This window comes from Anopheles coustani, chromosome 2 (assembly GCF_943734705.1).
Source record: "Anopheles coustani chromosome 2, idAnoCousDA_361_x.2, whole genome shotgun sequence".
Lineage (NCBI taxonomy): Eukaryota > Metazoa > Arthropoda > Insecta > Diptera > Culicidae > Anopheles > Anopheles coustani.
The window spans coordinates 1-26,880 of NC_071289.1; the positions used below are offsets into that span (position 1 = coordinate 1).

Here is a 26,880-nt window from a genome sequence, read left to right on the forward strand (position 1 = left end):
ATCCTGTTTTATTACCATCACCCGATGGACAATCTATGGATAAAACCTATAACGAGATAAAGTTGTAGTAGTATTTAATAAAGTCAATGATTAAAATAATGCTAACTTAAAACTATTAAATAAAAACCTACCAGCACGTCAACAGATAGTCCAACTCGAATCCTGTTTTATTACCATCACCCGATGGATAATCTATGGATAAAACCTATAACGAGATAAAGTTGTAGTGTATTTAATAAAGTCAATGATTAAAATAATGCTAACTTAAAACTATTAAATAAAAACCTACCAGCACGTCAACAGATAGTCCAACTCGAATCCTGTTTTATTACCATCACCCGATGGACAATCTATGGATAAAACCTATAACGAGATAAAGTTGTAGTAGTATTTAATAAAGTCAATGATTAAAATAATGCTAACTTAAAACTATTAAATAAAAACCTACCAGCACGTCAACAGATAGTCCATCTCGAATCCTGTTTTATTACCATCACTCGATGGACAATGTATGGATAAAACCTATAACGAGATAAAGTTGTAGTAGTATTTAATAAAGTCAATGATTAAAATAATGCTAACTTAAAACTATTAAATAAAAACCTACCAGCACGTCAACAGATAGTCCAACTCGAATCCTGTTTTATTACCATCACCCGATGGATAATCTATGGATAAAACCTAAAACGAGATACTAAATAAAACTATTAAATAAAAAAACCTACCAGCACGACAACAGATAGTCCAACTCGAATCCTGTTTTATCACCATAACCCGATGGACAATGTATGGATAAAACCTGTAACAAGATAAAGTTAATCATTAAAATATTGCTTACTTAAAAATATTAAATAAAAACCTACCAGCACGTCAACAGATAGTCCAACTCGAATCCTGTTTTATTACCATCACCCGATGGACAATCTATGGATAAAACCTATAACGAGATAAAGTTGTAGTGTATTTAATAAAGTCAATGATTAAAATAATGCTAACTTAAAACTATTAAATAAAAACCTACCAGCACGTCAACAGATAGTCCATCTCGAATCCTGTTTTATTACCATCACTCGATGGACAATGTATGGATAAAACCTATAACGAGATAAAGTTGTAGTAGTATTTAATAAAGTCAATGATTAAAATAATGCTAACTTAAAACTATTAAATAAAAACCTACCAGCACGTCAACAGATAGTCCAACTCGAATCCTGTTTTATTACCATCACCCGATGGACAATCTATGGATAAAACCTATAACGAGATAAAGTTGTAGTAGTATTTAATAAAGTCAATGATTAAAATAATGCTAACTTAAAACTATTAAATAAAAACCTACCAGCACGTCAACAGATAGTCCAACTCGAATCCTGTTTTATTACCATCACCCGATGGATAATCTATGGATAAAACCTATAACGAGATAAAGTTGTAGTGTATTTAATAAAGTCAATGATTAAAATAATGCTAACTTAAAACTATTAAATAAAAACCTACCAGCACGTCAACAGATAGTCCAACTCGAATCCTGTTTTATTACCATCACCCGATGGATAATCTATGGATAAAACCTATAACGAGATAAAGTTGTAGTGTATTTAATAAAGTCAATGATTAAAATAATGCTAACTTAAAACTATTAAATAAAAACCTACCAGCACGTCAACAGATAGTCCAACTCGAATCCTGTTTTATTACCATCACCCGATGGATAATCTATGGATAAAACCTAAAACGAGATACTAAATAAAACTATTAAATAAAAAAACCTACCAGCACGACAACAGATAGTCCAACTCGAATCCTGTTTTATCACCATAACCCGATGGACAATGTATGGATAAAACCTGTAACAAGATAAAGTTAATCATTAAAATATTGCTTACTTAAAAATATTAAATAAAAACCTACCAGCACGTCAACAACGCCACGGCGTTCCACTTCTTAACCTCTTAAGCTAGCCACAGCAACACACAGCCTACGCACTACGCACTACGCACTACGCACTACGCACTGCACCCGATGCATACTGCATTCACTCACGCACACGCATTATGCACTTTTGTGCTCCACTTTTTGCCACTGCGTTCCACTTTTGAACCACTTCACTATGCGAGCGCTTCACTATGCGTATGCACATGTTTTCACTTGACACACATCACAGATGACAGATGACAGATGACAATCTGTCAGCCATGCGGTTATTAACAAGGTTTGTATAACGTATGATAACCGGTTCGGATCGACATCCGGTCAATATAAAATAGTAACAATACAATAAATACTGATAGAAAAAAGAACTACACTAACGTTATAAATAAATCCTTATTAATGAGAGAGGAAAAATATAAATTGCCAGCTCAATATGTTGTAGGTTGTCTGACATGTATCATGACGGTGGCAGCAAGCACCAACTGCACCGGCAAGCACCAACTGCACCGAGCAAGCACCAACTGCACCGAAGGCAGCACCAACTATCATAAAGGTGGCTGCGTACACCACTGCCAAAACGAACTATTAATTGGATGGAATGGATGGAAGGCAGATTTATTCAAATTAAAATATATAGAAGCTACTTAATTTGTATTCTCTTTCTTTTCTTTCGTCACATTGTACCTTATATTACCCCTATATTTATTATACCTTATATTCTCTTTCTTTTCTTTCGTCAGATTTTACAATATATTACCCCTATATTTATTATACCTTATATTCATTTATTTTATTTCTCAAATCACACTACATCACATCACTGTTTATTACCACTGTTTTATTACCATCACTCGATAAAACCTATACCGAGATACTAAATAAAACTATTAAATAAAAACCTACCAGCACGACAACAGATAGTCCAACTCGAATCCTGTTTTATCACCATCACCCGATGGACAATCTATGGATAAAACCTATAACGAGATAAAGTTGTAGTAGTATTTAATAAAGTCAATGATTAAAATAATGCTAACTTAAAACTATTAAATAAAAACCTACCAGTACGTCAACAGATAGTCCAACTCGAATCCTGTTTTATTACCATCACCCGATGGACAATCTATGGATAAAACCTATAACGAGATAAAGTTGTAGTGTATTTAATAAAGTAAATGATTAAAATAATGCTAACTTAAAACTATTAAATAAAAACCTACCAGCACGTCAACAGATAGTCCAACTCGAATCCTGTTTTATTACCATCACCCGATGGACAATCTATGGATAAAACCTATAACGAGATAAAGTTGTAGTAGTATTTAATAAAGTCAATGATTAAAATAATGCTAACTTAAAACTATTAAATAAAAACCTACCAGCACGTCAACAGATAGTCCAACTCGAATCCTGTTTTATTACCATCACCCGATGGATAATCTATGGATAAAACCTATAACGAGATAAAGTTGTAGTGTATTTAATAAAGTCAATGATTAAAATAATGCTAACTTAAAACTATTAAATAAAAACCTACCAGCACGTCAACAGATAGTCCAACTCGAATCCTGTTTTATTACCATCACCCGATGGACAATCTATGGATAAAACCTATAACGAGATAAAGTTGTAGTAGTATTTAATAAAGTCAATGATTAAAATAATGCTAACTTAAAACTATTAAATAAAAACCTACCAGCACGTCAACAGATAGTCCATCTCGAATCCTGTTTTATTACCATCACTCGATGGACAATGTATGGATAAAACCTATAACGAGATAAAGTTGTAGTAGTATTTAATAAAGTCAATGATTAAAATAATGCTAACTTAAAACTATTAAATAAAAACCTACCAGCACGTCAACAGATAGTCCAACTCGAATCCTGTTTTATTACCATCACCCGATGGATAATCTATGGATAAAACCTAAAACGAGATACTAAATAAAACTATTAAATAAAAAAACCTACCAGCACGACAACAGATAGTCCAACTCGAATCCTGTTTTATCACCATAACCCGATGGACAATGTATGGATAAAACCTGTAACAAGATAAAGTTAATCATTAAAATATTGCTTACTTAAAAATATTAAATAAAAACCTACCAGCACGTCAACAGATAGTCCAACTCGAATCCTGTTTTATTACCATCACCCGATGGACAATCTATGGATAAAACCTATAACGAGATAAAGTTGTAGTGTATTTAATAAAGTCAATGATTAAAATAATGCTAACTTAAAACTATTAAATAAAAACCTACCAGCACGTCAACAGATAGTCCATCTCGAATCCTGTTTTATTACCATCACTCGATGGACAATGTATGGATAAAACCTATAACGAGATAAAGTTGTAGTAGTATTTAATAAAGTCAATGATTAAAATAATGCTAACTTAAAACTATTAAATAAAAACCTACCAGCACGTCAACAGATAGTCCAACTCGAATCCTGTTTTATTACCATCACCCGATGGACAATCTATGGATAAAACCTATAACGAGATAAAGTTGTAGTAGTATTTAATAAAGTCAATGATTAAAATAATGCTAACTTAAAACTATTAAATAAAAACCTACCAGCACGTCAACAGATAGTCCAACTCGAATCCTGTTTTATTACCATCACCCGATGGATAATCTATGGATAAAACCTATAACGAGATAAAGTTGTAGTGTATTTAATAAAGTCAATGATTAAAATAATGCTAACTTAAAACTATTAAATAAAAACCTACCAGCACGTCAACAGATAGTCCAACTCGAATCCTGTTTTATTACCATCACCCGATGGACAATCTATGGATAAAACCTATAACGAGATAAAGTTGTAGTAGTATTTAATAAAGTCAATGATTAAAATAATGCTAACTTAAAACTATTAAATAAAAACCTACCAGCACGTCAACAGATAGTCCATCTCGAATCCTGTTTTATTACCATCACTCGATGGACAATGTATGGATAAAACCTATAACGAGATAAAGTTGTAGTAGTATTTAATAAAGTCAATGATTAAAATAATGCTAACTTAAAACTATTAAATAAAAACCTACCAGCACGTCAACAGATAGTCCAACTCGAATCCTGTTTTATTACCATCACCCGATGGATAATCTATGGATAAAACCTAAAACGAGATACTAAATAAAACTATTAAATAAAAAAACCTACCAGCACGACAACAGATAGTCCAACTCGAATCCTGTTTTATCACCATAACCCGATGGACAATGTATGGATAAAACCTGTAACAAGATAAAGTTAATCATTAAAATATTGCTTACTTAAAAATATTAAATAAAAACCTACCAGCACGTCAACAGATAGTCCAACTCGAATCCTGTTTTATTACCATCACCCGATGGACAATCTATGGATAAAACCTATAACGAGATAAAGTTGTAGTGTATTTAATAAAGTCAATGATTAAAATAATGCTAACTTAAAACTATTAAATAAAAACCTACCAGCACGTCAACAGATAGTCCATCTCGAATCCTGTTTTATTACCATCACTCGATGGACAATGTATGGATAAAACCTATAACGAGATAAAGTTGTAGTAGTATTTAATAAAGTCAATGATTAAAATAATGCTAACTTAAAACTATTAAATAAAAACCTACCAGCACGTCAACAGATAGTCCAACTCGAATCCTGTTTTATTACCATCACCCGATGGACAATCTATGGATAAAACCTATAACGAGATAAAGTTGTAGTAGTATTTAATAAAGTCAATGATTAAAATAATGCTAACTTAAAACTATTAAATAAAAACCTACCAGCACGTCAACAGATAGTCCAACTCGAATCCTGTTTTATTACCATCACCCGATGGATAATCTATGGATAAAACCTATAACGAGATAAAGTTGTAGTGTATTTAATAAAGTCAATGATTAAAATAATGCTAACTTAAAACTATTAAATAAAAACCTACCAGCACGTCAACAGATAGTCCAACTCGAATCCTGTTTTATTACCATCACCCGATGGATAATCTATGGATAAAACCTATAACGAGATAAAGTTGTAGTGTATTTAATAAAGTCAATGATTAAAATAATGCTAACTTAAAACTATTAAATAAAAACCTACCAGCACGTCAACAGATAGTCCAACTCGAATCCTGTTTTATTACCATCACCCGATGGATAATCTATGGATAAAACCTAAAACGAGATACTAAATAAAACTATTAAATAAAAAAACCTACCAGCACGACAACAGATAGTCCAACTCGAATCCTGTTTTATCACCATAACCCGATGGACAATGTATGGATAAAACCTGTAACAAGATAAAGTTAATCATTAAAATATTGCTTACTTAAAAATATTAAATAAAAACCTACCAGCACGTCAACAACGCCACGGCGTTCCACTTCTTAACCTCTTAAGCTAGCCACAGCAACACACAGCCTACGCACTACGCACTACGCACTACGCACTACGCACTGCACCCGATGCATACTGCATTCACTCACGCACACGCATTATGCACTTTTGTGCTCCACTTTTTGCCACTGCGTTCCACTTTTGAACCACTTCACTATGCGAGCGCTTCACTATGCGTATGCACATGTTTTCACTTGACACACATCACAGATGACAGATGACAGATGACAATCTGTCAGCCATGCGGTTATTAACAAGGTTTGTATAACGTATGATAACCGGTTCGGATCGACATCCGGTCAATATAAAATAGTAACAATACAATAAATACTGATAGAAAAAAGAACTACACTAACGTTATAAATAAATCCTTATTAATGAGAGAGGAAAAATATAAATTGCCAGCTCAATATGTTGTAGGTTGTCTGACATGTATCATGACGGTGGCAGCAAGCACCAACTGCACCGGCAAGCACCAACTGCACCGAAGGCAGCACCAACTATCATAAAGGTGGCTGCGTACACCACTGCCAAAACGAACTATTAATTGGATGGAATGGATGGAAGGCAGATTTATTCAAATTAAAATATATAGAAGCTACTTAATTTGTATTCTCTTTCTTTTCTTTCGTCACATTGTACCTTATATTACCCCTATATTTATTATACCTTATATTCTCTTTCTTTTCTTTCGTCAGATTTTACAATATATTACCCCTATATTTATTATACCTTATATTCATTTATTTTATTTCTCAAATCACACTACATCACATCACTGTTTATTACCACTGTTTTATTACCATCACTCGATAAAACCTATACCGAGATACTAAATAAAACTATTAAATAAAAACCTACCAGCACGACAACAGATAGTCCAACTCGAATCCTGTTTTATCACCATCACCCGATGGACAATCTATGGATAAAACCTATAACGAGATAAAGTTGTAGTAGTATTTAATAAAGTCAATGATTAAAATAATGCTAACTTAAAACTATTAAATAAAAACCTACCAGTACGTCAACAGATAGTCCAACTCGAATCCTGTTTTATTACCATCACCCGATGGACAATCTATGGATAAAACCTATAACGAGATAAAGTTGTAGTGTATTTAATAAAGTAAATGATTAAAATAATGCTAACTTAAAACTATTAAATAAAAACCTACCAGCACGTCAACAGATAGTCCAACTCGAATCCTGTTTTATTACCATCACCCGATGGACAATCTATGGATAAAACCTATAACGAGATAAAGTTGTAGTAGTATTTAATAAAGTCAATGATTAAAATAATGCTAACTTAAAACTATTAAATAAAAACCTACCAGCACGTCAACAGATAGTCCAACTCGAATCCTGTTTTATTACCATCACCCGATGGATAATCTATGGATAAAACCTATAACGAGATAAAGTTGTAGTGTATTTAATAAAGTCAATGATTAAAATAATGCTAACTTAAAACTATTAAATAAAAACCTACCAGCACGTCAACAGATAGTCCAACTCGAATCCTGTTTTATTACCATCACCCGATGGACAATCTATGGATAAAACCTATAACGAGATAAAGTTGTAGTAGTATTTAATAAAGTCAATGATTAAAATAATGCTAACTTAAAACTATTAAATAAAAACCTACCAGCACGTCAACAGATAGTCCATCTCGAATCCTGTTTTATTACCATCACTCGATGGACAATGTATGGATAAAACCTATAACGAGATAAAGTTGTAGTAGTATTTAATAAAGTCAATGATTAAAATAATGCTAACTTAAAACTATTAAATAAAAACCTACCAGCACGTCAACAGATAGTCCAACTCGAATCCTGTTTTATTACCATCACCCGATGGATAATCTATGGATAAAACCTAAAACGAGATACTAAATAAAACTATTAAATAAAAAAACCTACCAGCACGACAACAGATAGTCCAACTCGAATCCTGTTTTATCACCATAACCCGATGGACAATGTATGGATAAAACCTGTAACAAGATAAAGTTAATCATTAAAATATTGCTTACTTAAAAATATTAAATAAAAACCTACCAGCACGTCAACAGATAGTCCAACTCGAATCCTGTTTTATTACCATCACCCGATGGACAATCTATGGATAAAACCTATAACGAGATAAAGTTGTAGTGTATTTAATAAAGTCAATGATTAAAATAATGCTAACTTAAAACTATTAAATAAAAACCTACCAGCACGTCAACAGATAGTCCATCTCGAATCCTGTTTTATTACCATCACTCGATGGACAATGTATGGATAAAACCTATAACGAGATAAAGTTAATGATTAAAATAATTCTTATTATTTAATTCTCTAATTTATTTTTATTTACAAGATGAAACAAACATTCTCTTCGTTTTTCACACTTGGCTTATTTTCTTTCATGTTTTGATGCGCAATGCACAATAATTGGCGAGCTAATACGAGCCGAATATCAAAAAGAAGCCACCATCGCGGCAGCAGATTTAGGCAAAAGCTACCGCCATCTTTACGCCATCTTTACGCCATGACACTGTTTTCGTCACGCCTACTAATTAGTAGTTAAAAACATGATCATACACACCTTGGTATTTGAGGTATATACACCTTGGTATTTGTTGTATACACCTTGGTATTTTACCTCCGCCTGGTAGTTTACCCAGACTGGTACCCGACACTTGTACATTTTTCTACCGCTCCGACTTGTACCAGGAGCACAGGCGCACCAGGAGGTACCCTCAACACTTTAACTACCTCGGTCGATCTTCCCTCTCTCTCTCACAATTTATGTACCTCTAGCTATGCATACCTTGTTACCAATCTATTGCCTCATCACTGTATACGCCTCCTCCCACTTCCTGACCAAGCAATTGCTGATATAGCCAATCAGCAGGCCTTCTAAGGCTTGGTTCATTTAGAAATGGGGCACTTTGTATTGCGTGTATTTTTTATACCAGCAATCCAATTGATTAACTTTGTTCGAATGAATAATAGGTTTTGATATAATATATTTAAAAGAAATATTACAAAAATTATGTTTCGGTTTTACCAAGAAATTCTCGCACTTTTCTGTTGATACCGCCCATCAACTGGGGCACAGCAGCTTAAGTCACTGTTCTGGCCAGTAAATTAAACCAATTCTTTATTTGTATTATGTCCTTAGTTACTGCTCCCTTCTTCTTTAATTTGTGTTTCATTATTGCCCAATATCGTTCTATTGAGTGGATCTGGGGCAATTCGGTGGATTCAGAGTTTTTGATATGAATTTCACACCGTTATCGTTGTACCATTGTAGCACATATTAGATCAATCAGATTAGATCAATCAGTTGGGAGACAGCCGAGCGGTGAAGCTGGTTAGAAAACTATCCACGTACACAAAGGAAAAAAGTCTAGTAGGCCCTCAAAAGAACAGGCATGACCAAATACGGTCGTTACGCCAAGAAGAAGAATAAATCAGACCACATATGTAGACAATAAACCTATTAAAAAATCCGATAACTTACCATTATCTAATCTACTGATATGTGTTATTCCACAATCCATTACAATAATAATGTTATTTATAAATAATCGGATTCAATTGAAACAGCTAATTGCACTTCAAGGTTTTTTAATTGTATGTGTACAATCGCAAATTTACCGAGCATGATTGACACTTTCAATTTGACCACCATTAGAAACACGCTCAAAATTACTAAGAGCATACACTTATGGCAAACATTACCAAACAGCATTACGTAGCAAAGCATGGGAAAAATTTGAGGATCATCAAAATACGAGGAAAAATTGGTTTCTAAAACAATTTCAAATTTTATCATGGCCCCAAGCATGTGCATTACGAATCAGGCCGAAATAATGCATCAACATTGTTGCTGCACCAACGAGGTGCTCAACGGAAAAGACTCAAAAACAAAATAAAAACGGCCAGTTTGAACCCGAACGGAACTGCACCATAAAACCCAAGAACCTTATAACGCTGCCCCCTTGAGTCGAACCACAACATAGGAAAAAACCCACCATAAACTGTAACATCTCAGTACCCGGTATGATCGTTGGTCCAAATAAAACCTTTCGAAAAGGACACGACGTACCGGAAACGAGATGCCTAGAATAATAGATAACAAACGCATAGGACAATTTCGCATCAGTTTAGGGTAGATCAGAAACAATAATTATCGATCGGCGCCACGAAACGAACCCGACATGTAAATTCTCGTTACTTCTCGCGATCCGGAACCCAAATAAACAAGAAAGCAGGCAAAGGGCACGGCGCGCCGGTAACAGAATATTTTAGGCGATACAACGCATAAAAAAGTGGGTAGAATATTCAGGGAAAAACCGATCGGTAAAAAAACCCAAAAAAGGATCACCGATCCTTTTCACCACGCACATACATTTAAGTAATCCGAACTTTGTACGTACACAAATACCATGAAGAAATTCTGGTATATAAACAGAAACAAATCATAGAATAAATCAGTGTTAAGTTGAAACTCAGACGATTCACTTCGTAGGTTATTTTGACCGCTACACTCGCTGGTATTCTGCCACTGAAAGAAAGTTCGAAAAGATCAACTCTCCCCATCTGTTGCATAGGCCTCCGTCATAAGCTTGAGGCAACTAGCTTGATGGTAATAGAGAGTCAGAGACTTCGACAATTTTGTCCCCCGGCAGATATCAGTAATCCTTCCCCTACTTTCATTTAAAAAACCGTTACCACGCGGAATAGCAAGCTAGGAGGTCTACCTTCGCGGGGCCTGTTTGCTAGAACGCGCCGTAACAAGCATACTATGACTTACAATTCATTGGGCTGACTTGTTAAAGCCGAATGTTTCGAAATATTATATTTTCTGCCCAACTGGACTTGGAAAAAATGTTAAAAGCGTTTTCTATAAGACAACAATTTAATTATTTTTCTACCAGATAGTTTTCACCTAAGAAAATAAATAGTGAAATCCATGAAACCGAGCAAAAAGCTAGTGATCAAAACGACCGGCTAAAACAAAACACAAATTAGTGGTAACTATTCGTTTTAATTTATGTACATTTGATCTCACATAAATCATTGCTGTGTTTTATAGAAAGTAGCAAATTTCTTACTCTAGTCAATACTTCTCTTAAAAGGTTCTTTCAAATATCACAAAAAAAAAATAAGATGAATAGTACTTTATAAGTTTTATAGTTAATTTAACCCCATTCTTAACTCACTATTACTCGTATCTCCGATGGCGGGAAGGGGGCTGGCAACGGGGTGAGTGTAGCTCCGGGATGGATCGGCCGATCGTCACCAAACTTGGAACGAATACTACAAAAAATGCAACAAAATAAATATATCCACATCGAATTTTGGCCATTATTAGCCAAACCGTTGTATGCGTTGTATCCCGCCTCCCTTTCTCACGATCGTAGGGTTACCAAAATTTGCCTGAGTTTTTGTTGGATTTTTCTAATATTCGTTCCAATTTTCGATTTCTTACTAAAAAAAATTAAAACTAATGTTTGGTAAAACCATGTCGACGATGATTTGTGTTACTCATTAGAGAGATTTGATTGATTACCAAGAACATTACCGAGGACCTAAACAAGACTTGAAGATGAACTCACCTGTCGTATTGCATTAACATTGTTTCTAACTGAGCATCTGAAAATGGGAGGCTTGGGAGACACTTCTTGCTTATTGATTTCATCAATTTTCTTATTTAAATTATATTTCTAAAGTTTTGGTGCAAACACCACAATGAAATAAAATTACGCTCGAGTTGATCAAGATTTAATAAAAGTTTATTTATATTCTTCAATTAATACAGCTGTCTTGTTTTACGAAGTTCAAATTTATAAGGTTTTTTTTCGATCTAAAGGCTGTCTTCTAGAATGAGTTGCATGAGCATAAGGTCTGAGACTTTAAAGACCACTACGATTCTATTTGTGTGACATAGTGCCGAAATTTTTGTCTAGAAAAATACGACTGCTTCCAGAGATATCAAAATGATTTACTTTGACTGACCTCTCACTTATCTTTATCATCGACGAAGACAATCGCAGTTCTTAAAACAAGTGCCTACTTTTTCGAATGGAAACGTAGAACTATAGCTTTAAAAGTATGATACAAAAGACCAATCAATGAAGGCTCCTACTACGAGTTACTACTCCATTCGGTTGTGATGCTTATTTTTCACTAGAACTCAATTTAAGGCATTTTTTGAGAGATTATAGCATATTTGAAATGAACTTGGCCACTCTCAATAAAAATTCCATTTGACTTAGTAATTTTAATGTAATTTCAAGTTCGTAATGATTCAAGGCCTACTCAACTATTTATATTTTCATATTAAATGCTCTGTGTTTGGACCTCTAAATGATTTAAGGTGATTGTGATATCCTCATTCTATGAGCATATCTATTGGCAAGCTTATATGAATATGAAATTTGTTTACTATGCTTACTTTCATTCCTTTTACTCACTTGTTTAATCAAAAGTTTTTGTTAATTGGTCTCATGTTGCTTGTTAATGAGATGGTGTTTAAACTTATGCCATATGTAAAAAATAAGTCAACTAGTTCATAATTCAGGTCAATTGCATTTCATTTGCGTAAACTTGTACAAGATATATCGTTAATAAACTTTTGCCAAATAATTTACATTGACAGCGATTTTCAAAGAACAGACTTATAACGTTGTATTTACCAGTTTGTTAAATACCTTTTTAGCATTGTAAAGCGATTACAGTATACCAAAGCGATGTTTTTATTTTTCTTTTTATCAAATAGCATTTATAATGTCTACCCCCTGTTTGGTGTAGTTTTAATGAGAGTGATAGAGGAACAACGTCAAATCTAAAATAAGAACCACTCACTGCCAACGTATCCTTCATTGTGATGATTGTATTAGATTATGTTTTATGCTTAATTTATTTCTACGTGTTTGTCTGTACAATTTTATTTACACCAATCTCGCAGTTGTTGGTTAAAATCTTATTATGTGAGTTTGCGTTTAGTTTTAATGTTTGTATACTTCATAAGGTTTTCATCATACAAAATAGGAAAACAAAATTGTATAAAGTGTAAATGGTAAGGGTACAAAAATATAGGAGTTTCGACGGTTCTGATTCCCGAGTTATTTTAATACTATCTCTACTTTTTCTTATGAGCCAAAAAGTTTTCCAAATGCACTACTATGAACAACATTTTCTAAATCAATTGCTAACTTCGTTTTTGGAAAATAAACTTAACCAGATACCTGATGTAAACCGCTTATTGCGAATTTGACCTTCAGCTGCAATCTACAGCAAAGTGTAGTTAAGGCTATTAAATAGCATGCAAATGATGGTGTACTCGTTTTGTAATTTTTATATTTGGTGATAATGTGGGTTAAGGTTGGGAATTTATCACAATTAATAAGTGGGGACTTCATGATTTCAGTGGTATCTTATTTCTATAATACAGTTTTTGCAGATAAAAGAAGAAGTTGAGTTAGACTCCTATTTGAATTTCTGGCCCAGATGCCGGTTTTCAAATTATGCCGGGCCAGCTTGAGACAATTTTCTAATTAATAAACTAAAATGTACCGTACACACTCCTTAAGAGTATGTGAGCTTACTAGCTAAGGTAATAAGGTGTCAACAACTTCAATCCATTGTGTTCGTGTGTCGGATTAAAGCGTGGGTTTGTTGGGCAGGTTGTAGTTTTGACAACCATATATTGCAGGTTCATAGGAAGTCAGAGAAGTCACGGTTATGGATATTGAATAAATATGAAAAAGAAAAAGATAAAAAAATGGAACACACGTAATTTACAAAGTCAACTGTGTTTGCTTGCTATCATAAAAAATAACGGTTTTTTAGGGTTAGACGCATAATTCGGACGATCGTTAGACTTCTGTAAATATTTGCTTAACTCTAACCTACGCACCGTACTATTATTGCACGACGATTTTTATTAAAATTAACTCTTGGTTGTTGACAGAAGTCAATGGTACAATTCTCTTCATGAAGTAATTAAGCAAGAAATTAAATCATGAATATATAATGTTGATATATATTAATGAAGGAAACACGGCGGAAATTCGACACACGCCCAACATTTTGACCGTCTTAACTTTTTATACGATATGATTGCTCTTTTCGATCGTTAGTTGCCCATTTTATTGACATCCTTTCTATTGAAAATCTATTAACTTCCATATTCTTGAATATAGCAACTTCTAGTTTTAATAAAAATGCGATTTGGACTGGTAAAGCTTCCCGTGAATGGTAATGATAATTTTGTATATATTTTGTATAAAAGAGCAAGGATAGTTACGCGGCTACGCCAGTTAGAAAACCGGACCACGAGTGCTGGATTACCCTGTCAGCGCATTTTAAATCCCAACTGAGACCGGGACTTGCTATTCACGTACGTAAAGGGTAAAAGTTCAGTAAGCCCTTAAAGGGCAGGCATGACCGGATGCGGTTGCCAAAGAAGAAGACGTAAAGATTCCATCAATTAGTAATTTCATCCTCTCCAACCTTGCTCCCACTTCCCGTCGCTGTTATTAAGCATAGCCACGTTTTTGACATCTAGAACATCTCTTTTTGGTAATCTTCTCATATCTACTTAAAGTAATCGTTTACTTCTTTATTGTTTTAGTACAAAATTTACCTAATTTTATCCTTCGGTCCTCCTTTTTATACCAGCTGTTCTAGTAATTGTATCTACGTTATAACTTAGAAGCAACTCGATCCATCCTCTCACGCTATATTATTGCGCTCGCGATTCATTGTCGTTGGTCATGTTTCATACTACCATATAGTTCTATCCTTGATTGCTGTACGTTACTAGTTGCCTTTCCTACCTCTTTAATTTCATCTGTTTGCATCGATCTTATATGATTTTATGGTACTGGGTTAGTAATCAGCTATCTTGAGGAGTTTGCGGGAGTACCACGACATATTTCACCGCTCAAACTACAAGATTTTAACTTATAGTTGCAATGAAATGTTTCGAAATGTGTGAGTCTTTTAGGCTAATACTTTTGCTTAACAGGATGGATAGTTGGCTTGTTCTATATCCACTTGTTGCTGCGCACCGCTGAGCGGAGCCACTTTAGGTTGTATCATACTATCGTTCCATGTAAATGCTGTGGTTGTGACGAAGATTCGTTTTGCATCTGAATGTTGGGTGTAGACACGCTATTATTTGACTCGATGGCAGTACTTAGGCCGAGCGACGAACCATCAAGAGTAGACCCACCAATCGTCGATCCTGCTAGCCCCGAACCGCCGAGTGTCGAAGGATTAACTCCACCGCTTAAGCAAGGAACACCAATGATAGGAAGAGGTTCTTCCGGAGGAGTTACCTGAAGCATAAATAATAAATATAATTTGATACACATTCTATACGTTAACGACGCCTTACCTCCAAGCCAATACTGCCATTCAGAGCTATCTTTATCGGATTAGAATGGTTTGTTGCCTGCATGAGTGTAGCGAAGTGACTTATACCAATTTCCTCCAAAGATGATTTTCGTCGTCCCGATGCTCCAATGTTCGGTAGTCCTTGCCTCAGTGAATTGGAGCGTCGTAGGAGAATGTCACTGTCAATCTATGAGAAAAAAACGAAACGAAGCATCTCACATCATTTACAGTGGGACCTCGGCTTTTCAGGTGCATACCCTCAAGGAATACTCCTTCCTCGCATCTGTCCCAATGCATTAGGACTATTTGGAAGAGATAGAGAATTCGATTTTGTTGTGACCAGCGGAGGCGCCCGGGGCGTTACGTAACCTGACATCGGCTGCGGTCCTCCGATGGTGTTCAGACCGATGCCAGAGCCGCGACGTGAGCCGGCCGCCGCCGCTAGATTGATGTTGGAACAGAAAGATATGTTGGATTTGCGCCGTGAGTTGTGGGGCTCGAACGTTTTTTGCGCAGAGAATGGAGAAGGTCGTACAAGGTAGCTGAAAAAAGAAGCAATACGTGAAAACTTGATTACTACTGTTTGTACAATTATTACATGATATCCCCTTCTTCTAGCTTCAGATCACACGACGGATTGATAATGACATACGAGAGATGATTTCGCTTTTCGCTCACGTCGTCGTAATCGATGCTCGGTAAGTTTAATGATTCCATTGACTGCGTACCAGATTAGCGATCTCAGCACGTTCGATTTGCTGTACGTGGTTATCTCGTGCTTCGTCGGCTATGTTAATCGAATACTGCAAAAAAGTATTAACACGAGCAGGAACAGATACAGCCCCAGGAACGTAGATGGCGTTCCGCATATAATTTCAAATTTTGTTGCGGTTGAGAAAAAAAAGAAAAAAGAATAAACCCCATCTTAAAAAGGTGTTATGAAACTGTTGCTATAAAGTCGCGTTGTTTTTCTTCAGTGCGCCACAGTGTGCGAATAGAAGCGTTGTTGTGCTTCATAGAATGATGTAAACACAGTATAAAATTGAACGAAACAAAAGCCTCCACCAATATACATCAACAATTCGGGATAAAATTTGTAAACTCAAATAATGATAACGTAAAATGCATAGTTTGTTAGGTTAACATATGAAGTAATATTTAGTAAACGTTAGAAAGTAGTTATGACATAGGAATGCTGTACCATTAACCTACATATGCTACATTTTACAGTGGTTATGCATGTGATGTATGCAGTGATGTCGTATGGATTTTTACATGGGATATGTGACGAAAATAATATCTTCATTGTCATCTTTAAATTGAATCACGTCGAATTGATAGAATCGAATATATTTCATTGATGTGAGGTGATTTTTTACACAGCAAAAAAAACATATATGCTCTAATAGTGTTTGTGTTGCATACTAAAGATACTGAATAATAAAATAATGACGGTGCAACGTAGCTTGTAACATATATGACACTTGAAGTAAAACATGTGGTATTCCTTGCTTGCAGAATGTCATCTCTGCTTACGGAATTCCATCCGACATTTGCTTGGTATTATCCATCGCTGTTAAATTCGATCATTGAGTCCAAGTGATTTAACCAATGAGCAAATAGTTTACACTACTCATGCTTTTTTATTTAAACTGTTACTGGAACTTCCAGTATACACATGTTTGAAAAGGGTGCATAATGGAACAACAAGAATAATATTCTAAACTTATTTTATAATCTCACCTAAAGAAGAACAACTGTTAATTGATTTTCAAGTTGATTGTAACTCGACAGTCGGACTTGTAGCGCGTAGGTACATACCGTTTCGGTAGGTTGATTAATTTTCACAATGTATATGAAAATAACCAAATGATTGAGTTTGTTGCAATGAATCCAATATGTGCAAATGCAATATCTAAACTACGATGTCATAAGATCTTTATGTCTTCCTTCTCATACTTTCGATCAAGGTTCAACTTTTGAGCGGATACGCTAGTCAAAGAAAGTGCATGAGCGCTGAGGCACAGACCCTCTACAGTAGACAGTATTCGATCAAGGTTCAACTTTTATTGTCAAACGAAGTTCTTTTTGAGGATCTCAGACTTTTGAGCGAATGCGCTGTGCATGAGCGCAGAGGCAAGACCCTCTAAAGTTGACAGTCTTTACAAGATAGTCGTTACACCATAGCAGAAGAAGAATCGTTCGTTATTTGGAAGACATTTTATAACAATAACGCTTATTACATGTTCTTACTTATAGTGCAAGACTATGTATATTGACCAATATTTGAAGACCGACAGAATAAAGAGCGATAGAACCGGTAGAACAATATAAACCAAAAATGTACAATAAATAAAAAATGAATAAAAATTAGTTTGTGAACGGTACGATCAATTAAACTACCACTTTCGAAGCAACCAGAGCATAAAAGTTGGAAGCGTTACAGAAATATGAAAATAAAATGATTTTTAAGACAAATATCCTTACGATAGTATTGTTGTAAATAAAATTCAATGACGAAGGATACAAAATTTAACATTAACAACTGATTAACACTCCAATTTACGCAGCTAAAGGCTCTTTCATTAGGTATTATCTATCATTAGAGTTAAATAAAAAAAAATTGTGAGATATCGACGCGATTTTTTTTGCTACCAATGCCAGTATATGTATAATATGGCATCATTGTAACAACCCTACAAGAAAAAGTGTATCGATATCACATGATATTGGTGGCAATTGACGTATCGATGCGTAAACGAACCATCCCTGATAATAGCTTACGCAAAACATCGATTGTTTCACGCGCTGTGTTGCACGTTGTCCCATTTCGTTGTAACCAAGTGTTGTTCAGATGAATTTCAATCAATGCTGCGTTGTGAGAAGAAGCACGGAACGTACACGCCTCCGTCCAAATCTACATCAAACCTTGACAATTTAGAACTACTACCTGGACTTGTCTGAATTCTCGCAAACAAAAATTATATTCACATAACAATTCAATCGTTTGTAAACCTGCGAGACCTTAAAAACTGCAAGATTATTAATTAACTATCGATCTAATTTATTGATAGAAAATCAAGAAACAATTATCATTTTCAAATCAAGATAAACACGTCAAATACAGGAAATCCCACACAATGATAGCTTGGGGTATGAACAGGCTCATTTCACCATCTCAGGCGTCATTCTTTTTTGCAATTCAATCAATTTGCCTTGCCTTAGTGACCTGCGTCATAACAACATAACAGTGTGTTTATACAAACAGAGTAAAACACTGCTTATAAGATCTGCTCAAAAATAAACCGTCAAGGCCACATAATTACTATTAAAACGCCCTATATTTAATAGGGTATCTTGTTGTTTTAAAGCATTGTGTAAGTTAACCATTTTTTTTAGTTTGCCTTTGAAGTGTTTTATTTTGGAAAATTGTTGCAAAACTTGCACACAACAATTGAAAACGTGCTTTAGCGTAGTGAATTTAGTTCTAACAAAAAGAGTTTTTTTTTAAACGGGGAACAGAGAGCTAAGAGACTGAGGTAGTGTGGAAAACGTAGGTGGTGTCCAGAAAGAGCATACATAAATGAGAGACAGTGATAAAGTAAAGAACTTACACTGGATCCTTTACGCGCGGTGCATCCAGCCAGGCAAGACGATGATTTGCGAATCGGCGCTGGTGGTGGACGATAGGTTACACCTCGAAGGTTCGCTTCTGCAATGCCCTTGATCGGTACACCGCTGGCTGAGGTGCTGCTAGCGGTGGCGGTGGTTGTAACCACTTCTTCCTCATACTACATGTTTAGGTGATTTGTATTGATTTTTCAATCATTAAAACATGCGCGATTTTCAAAAGCGAGCAATAAATAGAATATGAACAGATTTCAAATCAGATGGAAAATTAGTTTAACTCGACAAGCTCATCAATACTAATTGGGAGTGATATAAAAACGTAAAATGAACCATGATTTATAGTATAAACATAAATGCACACTACTTGAAGGCAGAAAGTGTAGGTAGTATAAAAGCGGACTTTTTTGACAACATGTAATGCGCACATTAACATTTTTCATGGTCAACAATGTTGAGAGACAAAAATTGCCGATAACTGAGTCATGATACCAACAACTCTAAATCTATTAAAGTAGTTCTTTTAAAATGGTCTTTTCCATATCATATAGTAAATGTTTATTGAAATGTAATTGACTGAAATGGTAATTTACATAATTTACTAAGAAGCAATTACCCCAATGATTACAATACAGTCAAAAAGAATGATATTACATCTTTTCACGTAATGCGCATTCCATGTGGTTAACATGAACTCAGCTAATATAATACATTCTACCAGAAGCGTCAAAATTACTAAAGCATCTAAAAATATTACAAATGTCATGGAAGGTTCCATGTGACAGTGCGAATGAATTCTAAGAAAATACTTTTTAGTATGATTTCAGTATGACGTTGCAGGATAAATATAACTAGCATCTGCATTGTAATGGAGGCCAATACGATAAACCGTGGTTTCATCACGCTTAGTTTACTAATCTCTCTGTATGAAATCCTATAATTACATGATAAATTGAATACGCCTAAAAGTTTATTTATATCATTTCATTTGCTTCAGTTAGATCAATACTCTCAAACAGTTGCTGATTGTTATAACAAAAAGATAGATAATTTGTTAGTAAAAAACTTTTTAAACATCGTTCAAAACTAGTGAAATCTAACTAATAAGTTATTTATATTTTGTAATTATATTAAATTGGAAAATGTTTAGTAATGCATAAAATGAACAATATTAGTATAAAAACTCACTGTGTGCGTGTGCGATCAAATAACTCGTCCAACATTGGTTTAAGACATATTTTACTCTTTTTACTTAGTGTTGTTTGATGAATTATAAAAATAACTTTAAATTCAGGTAGGCTTGTAAGACGAAGATGTATAGTAATTACACTAGAATTGAATAAAGTTGAAGAAAAAAAGGGCCATAATAGAGCAAACCTTGTCTAGAAAGTTAAGTAAAGCAAGTTGAAAGATTATAATGATGTAATGATTCGAAAAGAATAAAATTTCAACAAACAAAATGAAAAGTCAAACTGTAATAGATACGAAGAAGATTATATTGATAGAATTTTAATATCGAAGACTTATACCTCTTTGGGTACATCATATTTCCCAACACGATGTGTATTATCAAAATCAGTTAAAAGAGAGGACTGGTCAAAGCCATTTTTTCCTCCGACATTGTTGTGACAGTTGGTTTAAAAAGTATTGACAAACATACTTGAGGTATGCGGGAAATCTTCGTAAAAATCTCATACCGTTATGCAAAAAAGCGGCTGAAGTTCTATATGTTTTGTAATTGATTTATCACACTGGTCACCAATGGTGGCTTGGCAAAGTCACTAGACTGTCAATCTAGTGTATTGAGCAAGCTCATTTCACCAACTCGTTTGACAGTACAGTGGCTTTAGCAATGCCACCATTGATGACCAGTGTGTTTAGGCTATAACATACGTTGGTCAAGTTTGAATGTGAGTAAGTAAATTTTCTCGTTTGGCTGTTATAATTTAAATAAACTTGACAGGGAAAACGGGGTATTATTAAGAGATTGAGAGAGGTAACAAAAACAGTACAAAAAAACAGAACGGGAGATATAAATAGAAAAAAGTCGAAATCAACAATTTAATTTTAACAAAAAATCGTTTTGGAAGTAAGAAACTTTTTCGACATGGTCAACTATTTGTTAATGTAAGCCAAGATGATAAACATAAAACATAACTAAAAGTGAGATGAATTATTGATAAATTGCAAATGAGTGACAGCAACGATTTACATAATAAAAAAATGAGATGAGCAAAAGAGATTCTAAGACATCTTTTGTATGTAGTTTATTTTGGATTTTTTGTCTAGTTCGTTTATTTTGCTGGCCTTCAATGAATTGGCCTCACCGATGGTCGCAACCGCACACAATATTTAAAGGTCCCAAATGATCCAAACGGACGCCACTTTTCGGCGATAGGTGAATTACTCACATGTGATGCATCAGCGCTTGACGTATCCTGCGTTCGGTAGATACCAATAGGAATTTCACATGGCGTGGAACAGAGTTTTTGGTACAGCCGACCGTATGTTCGAATCCACATATTGTCTTTTGTAATCTTCATCTGCAATATTAAACAAGAAGTAAATGTAGCGTAGTGCAAGATAGAATAAATAAACGTTGAATTATAGTACAAGTTGTGAAATAACAGTTGATGATTTTTTTGTTGAATCCATAAAACTATATTATTGAAACTAATCAACTGGTTTGTAATTTTATGGGTTTGATAGTACACATCAAACCTATAGGTTGATGAAAAATTATTAAACTTTGATTATTTTACTATACATGGAACGATGTTAATGTTATAATTTATAACAGGAGCTTTTATCATGTTTGGTATGAGCTTTTGACAGGATTTTTCTGACCTTACCGAGGTAAGAAAGCCGCTTCTCGGGGCCTGATCGATCCCAAGTAGTAGACGAACAAACGTAATGAGATAATCTTTAACGAAAGCTTGATACAGCAACGTGTCAATGGACAGCGATGGACAATGTATGGATAAAACCTATAACGAGATAAAGTTAATGATTAAAATAATGCTTATTTAACAATATCAAACAAAAACCTACCAGCACGTCAACAGATAGTCCAACTCGAATCCTGTTTTATTACCATCACTCGATGGACTCGTTATAGGTTAAGTTAATGTTGCTGCACCAACGATGAGTTCGAGGACAAAACACAATAAAACGGCCAATTTGAACTTAAACGGCTCAGAACCATAAAACTTAAGAAACGATGCACCAAAAGGAAGACGAAAGGGTTGATAGGCAAAACCCCACCTTAAATTGTAACATGTCAGTATCCAGTACGATCGTTTGTCCAAATAAAGAACTTTCCGAGAAGGACACGACGTACCGGAATCGAGATGCCCAAATCAACATACATCGACCGCATGGGTCGATCGCGCATTTGTTTAGGACGAACCGAACACGTGGCATAGGGAACAGCGATTACGCAATGTACCAACGGAACGAATATGTAGATCGGTGCCGTAAACAAATCCAACATGTAAACTCCCGTTACCGATCGCGATCCTGATCCCAAATAAACATAGAAAACGGACTAGGGCCACGACGCAACGATAACGGGATGTTTAGGCAATGCGTCGCATCATAAAGTGGATAGGAAGAAAAACCCGAAATAAGGATCACGAGTTCTTCTCGCCACCTGCCACACACATACATTTAAAACATTGTATTGTATAAGCACAAATACCATTAAGAAATTCTGGTATATAAACGGAATCAATGTTGAAATAAATTTAGTGTTAAATCAAACTCCGACTAGAGTAACCTCGTTGGTTTTTATCTCACTCACTGCCATATCCGAAAGCTTGAAGCACCCAGTCTCCCTTTCCAAAGCATAGGCCTCCACCACACGCAGAGGCAACTAGCTGGAAAGTAATAGAGTCCAGGGACTTTGACAATTAGCCGGCAGAAATATAACTTCCCGTTACACACCGATAACCAAGCTAGGAGGTCTTCCTTCGCGGGACCTATTTGGTTAGAAGTGCTAATAATTAAAATAATGCTTATTTAACAATATCAAACAAAAACCTACCAGCACGTCAACAGATAGTCCAACTCGAATCCTGTTTATTACCATCACCCGATGGACAATGTATGGATAAAACCTATAACGAGATAAAGTTAATGATTAAAATAATGCTTATTTAACAATATCATACAAAAACCTACCAGCACGTCAACAGATAGTCCAACTCGAATCCTGTTTTATTACCATCACTCGATGGACTCGTTATAGGTTAAGTTAATGATTAAAATAATGCTTATTTAACAATATCAAACAAAAACCTACCAGCACGTCAACAGATAGTCCAACTCGAATCCTGTTTTATTACCATCACTCGATGGACTCGTTATAGGTTAAGTTAATGTTGCTGCACCAACGATGAGTTCGAGGACAAAACACAATAAAACGGCTAATTTGAACTCAAACGGCTCAGAACCATAAAACTTAAGAAACGATGCACCAAAAGGAAGACGAAAGGGTTGATAGGCAATACCCCACCTTAAATTGTAACATTTCAGTATCCAGTACGATCGTTTGTCCAAATAAAGAACTTTCCGAGAAGGACACGACGTACCGGAATCGAGATGCCCAAATCAACATACATCGACCGCATGGGTCGATCGCGCATTTGTTTAGGACGAACCGAACACGTGGCATAGGGAACAGCGATTACGCAATGTACCAACGGAACGAATATGTAGATCGGTGCCGTAAACAAATCCAACATGTAAACTCCCGTTACCGATCGCGATCCTGATCCCAAATAAACATAGAAAACGGACTAGGGCCACGACGCAACGATAACGGGATGTTTAGGCAATGCGTCGCATCATAAAGTGGATAGGAAGAAAAACCCAAAATAAGGATCACGAGTTCTTCTCGCCACCTGCCACACACATACATTTAAAACATTGTATTGTATAAGCACAAATACCATTAAGAAATTCTGGTATATAAACGGAATCAATGTTGAAATAAATTTAGTGATAAATCAAACTCCGACTAGAGTAACCTCGTTGGTTTTTATCTCACTCACTGCCATATCCGAAAGCTTGAAGCACCCAGTCTCCAAAGCATAGGCCTCCACCACACGCAGAGGCAACTAGCTGGAAAGTAATAGAGTCCAGGGACTTTGACAATTAGCCGGCAGAAATATAACTTCCCGTTACACACCGATAACCAAGCTAGGAGGTCTTCCTTCGCGGGACCTATTTGGTTAGAAGTGCTAATAATTAAAATAATGCTTATTTAACAATATCAAACAAAAACCTACCAGCACGTCAACAGATAGTCCAACTCGAATCCTGTTTATTACCATCACCCGATGGACAATGTATGGATAAAACCTATAACGAGATAAAGTTAATGATTAAAATAATGCTTATTTAACAATATCATACAAAAACCTACCAGCACGTCAACAGATAGTCCAACTCGAATCCTGTTTTATTACCATCACTCGATGGACTCGTTATAGGTTAAGTTAATGATTAAAATAATGCTTATTTAACAATATCAAACAAAAACCTACCAGCACGTCAACAGATAGTCCAACTCGAATCCAGTTTTATTACCATCACTCGATGGACTCGTTATAGGTTAAGTTAATGTTGCTGCACCAACGATGAGTTCGAGGACAAAACACAATAAAACGGCCAATTTGAACTCAAACGGCTCAGAACCATAAAACTTAAGAAACGATGCACCAAAAGGAAGACGAAAGGGTTGATAGGCAAAACCCCACCTTAAATTGTAACATTTCAGTATCCAGTACGATCGTTTGTCCAAATAAAGAACTTTCCGAGAAGGACACGACGTACCGGAATCGAGATGCCCAAATCAACATACATCGACCGCATGGGTCGATCGCGCATTTGTTTAGGACGAACCGAACACGTGGCATAGGGAACAGCGATTACGCAATGTACCAACGGAACGAATATGTAGATCGGTGCCGTAAACAAATCCAACATGTAAACTCCCGTTACCGATCGCGATCCTGATCCCAAATAAACATAGAAAACGGACTAGGGCCACGACGCAACGATAACGGGATGTTTAGGCAATGCGTCGCATCATAAAGTGGATAGGAAGAAAAACCCAAAATAAGGATCACGAGTTCTTCTCGCCACCTGCCACACACATACATTTAAAACATTGTATTGTATAAGCACAAATACCATTAAGAAATTCTGGTATATAAACGGAATCAATGTTGAAATAAATTTAGTGATAAATCAAACTCCGACTAGAGTAACCTCGTTGGTTTTTATCTCACTCACTGCCATATCCGAAAGTTTGAAGCACCCAGTCTCCCTTTCCAAAGCATAGGCCTCCACCACACGCAGAGGCAACTAGCTGGAAAGTAATAGAGTCCAGGGACTTTGACAATTAGCCGGCAGAAATATAACTTCCCGTTACACACCGATAACCAAGCTAGGAGGTCTTCCTTCGCGGGACCTACTTGATTAGAAGTGCTAATGATTAAAATAATGCTTATTTAACAATATCAAACAAAAACCTACCAGCACGTCAACAGATAGTCCAACTCGAATCCTGTTTATTACCATCACCCGATGGACAATGTATGGATAAAACCTATAACGAGATAAAGTTAACACGTTGACTGCCACGCTGATTTTGGTCATGTTTCCCTGCAGGCCAAACTTTTTCTTCATACAATATCGCTGGCTATCATTTTTGATAGCCATGGCCTGCTGGGAAGTGCACAGGTGCTCGAAGCGCACACACACAGCTCGGCAATTGATATTTTTCTGGTTTTTTGCCTTTAACACCTTATTGTTTATTTCTATTGGCGTTATTATTAAATATATAGCGCCTCAAGATTTCTCCAATACACGGCTTACGTATTAGCAGCGTGACTGCATCCGTCTCGTTCACCCAATAGACACGCAACGACATTTAGCGAAAGAGACAAAGCAATTCACATGTGATTCAATAAACGAAAACCTTCCACTAAAACAGCTTGTAACTTTTTTCATACTACAGTTATTGTAAAACCAACCACAAATTAAGCTAGACAAGAGATGAAACTATGTAACTACCAAAGGATTTGTAGGTAAGAGTTGTCATTTAGAAGATATAGTACTTCAAAAATCATGGTAGGTGGCTATCAAAAATGATAGCCATGGCCCCCCAGGAAACATCACTGGCTATCAAAAATGATAGCCATGGCAGTCAACGTGTTAATGATTAAAATAATGCTTATTTAACAATATCAAACAAAAACCTACCAGCACGTCAACAGATAGTCCAACTCGAATCCTGTTTTATTACCATCACTCGATGGACTCGTTATAGGTTAAGTTAATGATTAAAATCATGCTTATTTAACAATATCAAACAAAAACCTACCAGCACGTCAACAGATAGTCCAACTCGAATCCAGTTTTATTACCATCCCTCGATGGACTCGTTATAGGTTAAGTTAATGTTGCTGCACCAACGATGAGTTCGAGGACA

The 26,880-nt window shown here is 35.4% G+C and overlaps 7 long non-coding RNA genes across 8 annotated transcripts in view; all 7 read right to left on the reverse strand.

Moving 5' to 3' along the window:
* Positions 1-720: 720 nt before the first annotated feature.
* Positions 721-1,096, reverse strand: LOC131265765 (uncharacterized). The gene is made up of 3 exons (XR_009178300.1): positions 1,022-1,096; positions 864-937; positions 721-799 (listed from the first exon to the last, which is right to left on the reverse strand). It is a non-coding gene; the product is annotated as an uncharacterized LOC131265765 (long non-coding RNA).
* A 2,804-nt stretch (positions 1,097-3,900) lies between these two features.
* Positions 3,901-4,276, reverse strand: LOC131263937 (uncharacterized). Its single transcript, XR_009178265.1, has 3 exons — positions 4,202-4,276; positions 4,044-4,117; positions 3,901-3,979 (listed from the first exon to the last, which is right to left on the reverse strand). It is a non-coding gene; the product is annotated as an uncharacterized LOC131263937 (long non-coding RNA).
* Positions 4,277-4,518: 242 nt separating this feature from the next.
* LOC131263939 (uncharacterized) lies at positions 4,519-4,911 on the reverse strand. The gene is made up of 3 exons (XR_009178268.1): positions 4,837-4,911; positions 4,678-4,751; positions 4,519-4,593 (listed from the first exon to the last, which is right to left on the reverse strand). It is a non-coding gene; the product is annotated as an uncharacterized LOC131263939 (long non-coding RNA).
* A 197-nt stretch (positions 4,912-5,108) lies between these two features.
* Positions 5,109-5,643, reverse strand: LOC131263938 (uncharacterized). 2 transcript variants are annotated; one of them, XR_009178267.1, is made up of 3 exons: positions 5,569-5,643; positions 5,252-5,325; positions 5,109-5,187 (listed from the first exon to the last, which is right to left on the reverse strand). It is a non-coding gene; the product is annotated as an uncharacterized LOC131263938 (long non-coding RNA). The 2 variants fall into 2 exon arrangements; XR_009178266.1 differs by lacking the exon at positions 5,569-5,643 and adding an exon at positions 5,410-5,484.
* Positions 5,644-7,084: 1,441 nt separating this feature from the next.
* LOC131267776 (uncharacterized) lies at positions 7,085-7,595 on the reverse strand. The gene is made up of 3 exons (XR_009178390.1): positions 7,521-7,595; positions 7,363-7,436; positions 7,085-7,277 (listed from the first exon to the last, which is right to left on the reverse strand). It is a non-coding gene; the product is annotated as an uncharacterized LOC131267776 (long non-coding RNA).
* An 83-nt stretch (positions 7,596-7,678) lies between these two features.
* Positions 7,679-8,071, reverse strand: LOC131267775 (uncharacterized). Its single transcript, XR_009178389.1, has 3 exons — positions 7,997-8,071; positions 7,838-7,911; positions 7,679-7,753 (listed from the first exon to the last, which is right to left on the reverse strand). It is a non-coding gene; the product is annotated as an uncharacterized LOC131267775 (long non-coding RNA).
* A 197-nt stretch (positions 8,072-8,268) lies between these two features.
* Positions 8,269-26,880, reverse strand: part of LOC131267774 (uncharacterized) — a 53,211-nt gene continuing 34,599 nt past the window's right edge. Inside the window, exons 2-4 of the long non-coding RNA XR_009178388.1 lie at positions 8,570-8,643; positions 8,412-8,485; positions 8,269-8,347 (exon numbers count right to left, since the gene is read on the reverse strand). This is a non-coding gene — a long non-coding RNA (uncharacterized LOC131267774). The remainder of the gene's footprint in view (positions 8,348-8,411; positions 8,486-8,569; positions 8,644-26,880) is intronic.